Genomic DNA, 8,102 nt, shown 5'->3' on the forward strand with positions numbered 1-8,102 from the left:
CAGACTGGGTGTAAGGCAGACTGAGTGTAAGACAGACTGAGTGTAAGACAGACTGAGTGTAAGACAGACTGGACTCCGTTGGGAGCTCAATGTCAGTCCTGGGTACAAAGCAAGATCCTGTTTCAAGAATGTGTATTCGCCCAAAATGTAAACAAAATTTTACACACACACAATCATTCACTGAATCACATTTGCAATAACAAAATATTGAGAACAACCTAGGTTGTTATTGGTTAAATCAACTCTACTCCACATTTTAAGCAACCACAAAATAGCTGAAGGAAGCTATCTACAGAAAACAGCCTCCAAGAGTACACTGTTGCTGGGGGAAAGCCATCATGCAGAGATGATGTGCAAACCTATGACTTTTAGCAACACCTTATCCAGTCGTGCAAGAATCTCCCGCTCTCTTCTTAATTTATATTTTTAACTGGCTTGCAAGATGATAGATTATTTTCAAAACTCCAGGGCCGGGTGTGGAATACTTCCTTATCAAAGACACCCTAATGCCCTCCTAAAAAATACAGGCTCTTGCCATTCTTCTTGTTTACCCACAGGGAGTAGATAATAAGACCCTGTTGCTGAAGATAGCATATACTTTAATTACAAGATAGAGGGGAATCAAACCAGAACTGGGCTGGAAGCTTCGCTCCTACTGGCTGACTTTCATAGTGTTGGGAATTGCTGTGCAGGATTCTAGGAAAGAAGAGGTAAGAGCTGGGTCTTACCCAGCCATGAGTCCTGTGAACTACAAAACCTGCCAGGGAAGATGCGCCCACTGGTGAAATCGTGCTACAAGTGTTACAGAGGTAATCAACCGTTCTCTGAGTGGATTTGAGACCTGCTCTACAAGGAGAAATTCATACCTGTGACTATAAACCCAATCAAAACCCATGGCCAAGAAAGTCTTAGGCCATAGTGAGAAACTTACTGCTATCATCAGTTAGCTAAATTGACAAAGGGCCAAAATGCCTTTTACATATTTGTGCTTAAACCAATAGACAAATGCCATGCTCAGCCTTAATCGCGGAAGCTCCTCTTTGCAGGAAAGGTGGTCAATGTTGAGGTTCGTGACTGCTTACGTGGACAGAGAGGTGAGAATTGAGAGTTGTGAGAATGCATTGCATACATGCATGAACTTGTCCAAGAACAAATTTAATACAATTTATTTAAAATGTACAAACCATTCAGGTTGAAAGAGAGGAATGGATGAGTATGAGTTTCTCGAGCATGCAGAAAACATCCCAGGAAAGATGGATGGGAACTCACCGCTCTGGTTGCTTTCTTGAAGGCCAAGTGGAAAGAGAAAGGTGCCTGGCATCTTTGAAACTTGCAGTCTTAGATTATCGTTAGGTCACTCTTCTGCCCTGCAGAGTTGCAGTTGCACTCTTTGTGTTCCATCAGAGAGGGCACAAGTCTCAACCTGGACCTCAGCGGTCGCATTGTCTTTTCTAGCCATTGTCATTCTTCTCTTCCTTATGAGGAAATCCGTGATTACAATTCAGGACCTTTCTGCTTGTTCCAAGATAATTCCCCATCTCAGATTCCTTAGTTTATTCACCATCTGCGACCCTTCTGCTGCATTCAGGTCCCTGGGATTATGACTAGCTATCTCTGGAAGTCATTACTCAGCTTACTGTAGCTATCCTAAGAGAGTCACTAAAAGGTCTTTACTATTTATGAACTGCAGTGAATGTCTTACACAAATATAAGATATAATTAATAGAGAAAAATAATAGTAGGATATATGAGAATTCCCCATACAATATCCTCAATTTCTTTGTAAGTCTGAGCTCTTATTTTTAAAAGTCTATTACATTAGATAATATTAACACACAGTTATCATAAGACCCAAGAATTGGCCACCTGGGTATTGATCCTAGAACTATAAAATTGTGTTCCTGCAAAAACTTCTCCAGTAATGATTACAGGAACTTCTAAGTCATCTGTTGAAATTCATTACTTAGAAAATAAATCCAAAAGAAATGTTTTGGTTTGCCTTAGCCTGGGATTTCAGAACCTCATATATCCCACAAACAATTAATTTGGATGAAATCGGGCCATCCATCCCCACCTGTGGGAATTAAATATTCTAGTATATTGAAGAAAAGGGTGGAAGAAATGAAGAGACTGAGCAAGACAGATGCTGGGAAGAAAGGACCATTTGCCCAAGTTCCAGAGCTGAGTTTCTGTGTGCATCTCCAAGTTAGTATGCTGGGAATCAAATGTCCAATACAAGATTGTTGGGACATAAGACCTTTAAGAAGTGGTGGGTCACAAGGACTCTGCCTTGTAAATAAGTCATTGCATGTTATCTTGGAAGCAGCTTCATTACCACAAAGCAGATTTAGCCCTCTCTGCATTCCCTCCCCAGAAAGGACAAAGCAATATCTTCCACCATGCTCTATATTTAGGAAGAAGACACCTTAACCTTGGATTTCTCGGGCTCTACACCTGTAATAAATAGTTTGCTGTTCTTTTTTTTTTTTTTTTTTTTTTTGGTTTTTCGAGACAGGGTTTCTCTGTGTAACCTTGGCTGTCCTGGAACTCACTTTGTAGACCAGGCTGGCCTCCAACCCAGAAATCCACCCNCCTCTGCCTCCCAAGTGCTGGGATTAAAGGCGTGCGCCACCACACCCGACTAGTTTGCTGTTCTTTACAATCTACACACTCTATATTATTCTTCAATCACAGCATAAACTAGACTAGGAAAACTATAGAAGTCCAACTCGGGAAGTCACCATAGAACCATTTCATAGTAAGTTTTGGAATTCAAGAGCAGAAAGAATCTGACTTCCTCCAGAGCTCCTGGGAGGAGAAATTATCCCAGTCCTCCGAAGCATTGCTCATGAGGCCCGATGACAGGAGAGCCACTAATGCCACACCCTTAGTGAATCAGGCCATCAGAGGTCTGAGACATTCCCATCATGGGCTTTCTGGGGCTGGAATGTAAAAATATCACGGGCATGGGGGAGAAAGGACTTCACACCCACAAGGAAAAGGAAGCAAAGGTGCAGACTGATGACCAGTGATGCGAAGTCCACAGTCTCAAGTATGACTGGGACAATGCTCTGGATATATGCTAGATCCCTACCTGACATCCCTGAGCCACGATGCAGAAATGCAGGAGCCACCAAGGATAAGGGACAAGATGGAGAAGCTAGGGCAGACTCATCTGAAATGACAGACAAAACTGCATGTTACACATTAGAGACATTTTTTGCCTTCATGTTAAAAGAAAATACACACATTTGTGTGTGTGTGTGTGTGTGTGTGTGTGTGTGTGTGTGATATGTTATGTGTTTGGGGAAGTAGTTCCATGCCATGGTGCACACATGTGAAGTTCAGAAGAAAGCTTTATGGAGTCGATGGTCTCCTTCACTTTCGTGAAGGTTCAGGGCATCAAACTAAAGTCACCAGGCTTGTGTAGCAGGTACCTTTGCTCACTGAGTCATCTGGCCAGCCTCAGAGGGAATTTCTGATACACATTCTACTGGCATATAAAAATGAACACACTCCTTTCCCACAAAACTTAGCTCTATAACTGCTTTGCTTTTATATACAGTCAGCCTTCAGTCCAGTGCATTCTCCATCTGAAAGTTCAAGCAACCATGGAACAAAAGATTATGTCTGGAAAACATGCACAGATAGTTGTTTCTTGTTGTGATTCCCTAAGCAACACCATATAACAACTATTCAGACAACACATTTTATTACATAGTATACATAAATGAGATCATTTACCATATAGAGAGGACATGCATAGGTCGTATTCAAGTGCTACATTATTTTATGTAAGAGATTTGAGTGTTCCAACTATGGTATTGGTACAGGCCATAAAATTAATCTACATGGATATGAAGAATCATAGCAAGAAACTATTTCTATTTTTCTACACTGGAAGTATCAATACATTTCACAATAACAAATTAAAACACAGCACATAAGACGGCCAAGTTCAACAATGATGACATCCAGCATCATTTTCTTCACACAGCCTTGCCAGTTCATATGCCCTTTGATGTGACAAAAGTTTTAGGTTTCCTGTACCTTTCAATGTCACAAAGGCCACACTCCCAACTCCCCTCACATTCCTCTTCCCATGAACTCCTGGGGACCATCAATGGGTGGATGCATCAGAGATGTTCACAGTGCACCAGCCGTCATCAAGCTCCGTGAGATGGGAAGATGCCTCTCTTGGTAAAGGAAACGCAGCCTTTGCTGGGCAGCCTTCTCCCGGATCCTGGGCATCCTGGCCATAACAGATGTCATTAGTCAACTGTCCCCATTCTCTAGACAGTCACTTTTTACAGCCCAGAAACAGCAGGGAGCTGTGAACCAGTTGATCTGTATCAATCACTTTCCCCAGTTTTTCTTGTTCAAATACCACCTTCAGTGTTATTTAATGTCCGTGCTTAAAGTGATTTGCGTTTTTAAGTAGAATTCAATTGCTTGATTATTAGAATTAAATATTTTAGTGGTAGCAAACTGTAGTAGCAGAATCAGAATAGAATAGAATAGGATGGGATGGGATGGGATGGGATAGGATGGGATGGGATGGGATGGGATGGGATGGGATGGGATGGGATGAGATGAGATGAGATGGGATGGGATGGGATAGGCTCTCTGTTAGAAAGGACGTGAGTACAGACAAAAATGTCTGAAGATCTGCCAGCACCACACATGCCCTCTCCCATCCCAATCAAAAGGATTGAATGAACATTGCCAACGCAAGTCACTGTTAGCATTTGCCCTATAGTTCTGAGCATTCACTGCTGTCACCTTGTAAACAATTAAAAAACATTCTATGTTCTACAATAACACAGAAGAACATACACTCCTTCGAGTCTGACTCACGCTACCAATCACTTTGCATCTATGGCTGTCCCGCTGACAGTTCAGGAGAACGACCAGTAGGTGGCAGGATTGAAGTGCATGTGCAGGCAGATGCAAGCTGTTCCTGATCTATTAATAGCCCCATTGTTTACAGCTCTGCAGCTGCTGTTTATAAGTCTGCAGCATGCTTGGTGGCTCTTCCTCCTCACCTGCTATTTGTCTACATCTGCCTCTGTGTCTCCAAGGAGAACAAGAGAACAGTATACCATGTCACGTGGGGACTAGAACTAAGGACCTCTACTTGTGATTGTTGGGGAAAGTTCCTCTCGTGCCACTCCTCATGATCTAAAACTAGGCAACTAAAAGAATCAATTCAAGAATTTAACCCATCAACCACCTAAAATTTTAAAACATCAGCACTGCGTTAGACAGACATTACAGAACATGGTAATGAGATACAGCGTAGCTAAACAGATGGCATGGAAACTGTTATCAATAAAGAGACACAGTCTAAAGGCATGAGAGGCCTTAAGAAATACAGACTTTCAGGGAAGATTTATAAATGATCACTTACCAAATAGCCCTATTACAGAGTCTACAAAACCATCCAACAGTAAAGAGACTTTTTATTTTCTCAGAAGTTAGGAATAAGCACTAGATATATACCAGAACCTCCAGGAGTTGCTACATGTTAGCAGAATGATGATGGGTGGGCCCGGTATCCCTTTGGCCACCTAGGGTTGCCTCAGCTAAGCTATGACTGTGGAGTACATAGCAGGCACTTCTTGCTGACAAAATAGAAGGCCAAAGTTCCAGAGGAAGAAGTTGGCAGGTTACAGTGTCTCTTCTTGGCTCAAAGGTACTGTTATGCATCTAGTCTCATTGGCCCATCAATTTTCATCTCTGGCATCTCTCCATCTTGCATCTCATAAAGATCCAGGCCACATCGGTGCGGGCTTCACCTTTACAGTCTCCTCAATTTCTTACCAAAGGCCCCATCTCTGAGACAGTCACACTGAAGCACACACAGCTTAGTCTGCAATGCAGCTCAAATTAACTCTGCAGTATTTCTATTTTGTTTTGGTTTGGTTTTGGTTGGGTTTGGTTTCTTTTGGTTTTGTTTTGTTATGGTTTTTTTCTTTAGAGAAAATAGCTAAGAAGGCAAACAGGAAAGGAGAAGAATGAAGGGAAAGAAAAAAAGAAAAAAAAATCCAAAGTGTCCTGATGACAGACCTGAGGCCAACTATAAGCCACAGTACAGTCCGAAGGACAACATCCAACTTGAAGATGGAAAGAGAGGTGACCCTGATGAACAGAGTCACCCAGAGTAAAAGCAATTAGAGGAATGAAGCTGAAAACGTGGACCCAAGGATGGAATCCCACGATCATCTCAGTAAGGAGATGTTCAAGAAGCTTTGACAAAATCTTTTGTAATCAAAAAGTTCTGAAGAGACTAGCAATAGGAGAAACATATCTCAAAATAACACAGCCTACATATGACAAACGTATGACCAACCTTATACGAAGTGTACTCAACGTGTATTCAGTTTCTACTACTATAAATCAATAACAAGACAAGGGTGCTCACTTTCTCCACTCTTATTCAATACAGGGCTTATAACCATCACTACAGCAATAATACAAGAAAAGGAAATAAAAGGGGCATACAGGAAATATAGAAATAACCATCTTTATTTGCAATAGATATGATTCCATAAAATGAAATATCCTAGAGATTCCAAGAAAGATCAGTTATGTTTATATCTGATAAATAGCTTCAGGAAAATATTAAGATGCAAAATCAACACACAAAAATGAGTGTTCTCCCTATATTCATATAACAAGCATTCTGAATAAGAAATCAGGGAATCAACCCCACACACCATAGTCTAAAAACATTATTTTGAATAAATATAATAAATTAAGTGAAATATCTCAATGAGAACATTAAAACATTAAAGAAATAAGCCAAAAAGCACATTAGAAGATGTAAACGTTCCCCATACTCATGGATTAGAAGAATTAATATTGCAAAAATGGCTGAACTGCTGAAAGTAATCCACAGGATTAATACAATCTCTATTAAAGTCAAGATGCCATCCTACAAAGAGGAAACAGAAATCTTAAATGGGAATGAAATCACAAGACACCCTGGCTAGCCAAAGCAATCCTAAACAAAAAAAGAATAACCCTGGAGGTACTGAGGTATATATAGTCAAACCTAAATTCAAATTATACTACAGAGCTATCATAACAAACCAGCACAGCGCTGGCGTGAAATCGCGCACATAGGTCAACTGAATACGATAGATAAACCCCACACCACAGCAGTTAAAAATATACATTGCAGAAAAGACAGTTTCTTCAAACCGGTGCACTGAGAAAACTGAATATCCATACATTCAAAAACAAACTAGATCCCTACCTCTTACCTTGTACAAAAATTAACTCCAAATAGATTAGAGACTTTCATCGAAGCGCTGAAGCTCTAAAACTGCTTGAGGGAAATGGAGTAACGTCAACAGCTGGCTACTGGAACACCATCACATTCAAATGTTTCCATACTACAAAAACAAATAGTGATCAGTGAAAGAGACAGCCTACAGGCTGGGAGGAAATCTCTGCTAACTGTGTGACTGGCAGAGGGTTGATGTCTAGAATGCACAAACAATTCAAAAATACTAAACAAAAAAGTGATCAAGCAACCCAATCAAGAAATGGACTAAGGAATATACAATTATCAAAAGGTGAGCTACAAATGGCCAATAGACACATTTTTTTTTTTAAAGTTCAACCTCATTGGCCATCAGAGAAGTGTAAATAAAAACCAACTGAGGGCTGGTTAAATGCTTGGTGGTTAAAGGAGCTTTCCATCAAGCTTATATAATCCCCAGAATTCAGGTAGTGAAAGGAAGAACTGGCTCCCATCTCTGTCAAGTTGTCATCTGAGCGCATGCCATCCATACACACGCGCGTGCACACACACACACACACACACACGCATATGAATACATTCACAAAGCATTGCCCTTCGCAGAACTACATATAAAGCTTGATAATAATATCTATTATTTAAATAATATTTTAAAGAAATTTACTTTAATTTTTTTAACTGACTTCTTATTCTCACAGCATTATAAAATCTCTATGGCATTGTTTTACCTGAATATCTACCATCTGCCTGTATATTTATCTCTCCTTCTGTAACCTCAAATTCAAGTATGCTATTTGTGTGTGTGTGAGTGTGTGTGTGTGTGTGTGAGTGT

Source organism: Mus pahari, chromosome 3 (assembly GCF_900095145.1).
Source record: "Mus pahari chromosome 3, PAHARI_EIJ_v1.1, whole genome shotgun sequence".
Classification (NCBI taxonomy): Eukaryota; Metazoa; Chordata; class Mammalia; order Rodentia; family Muridae; genus Mus; species Mus pahari.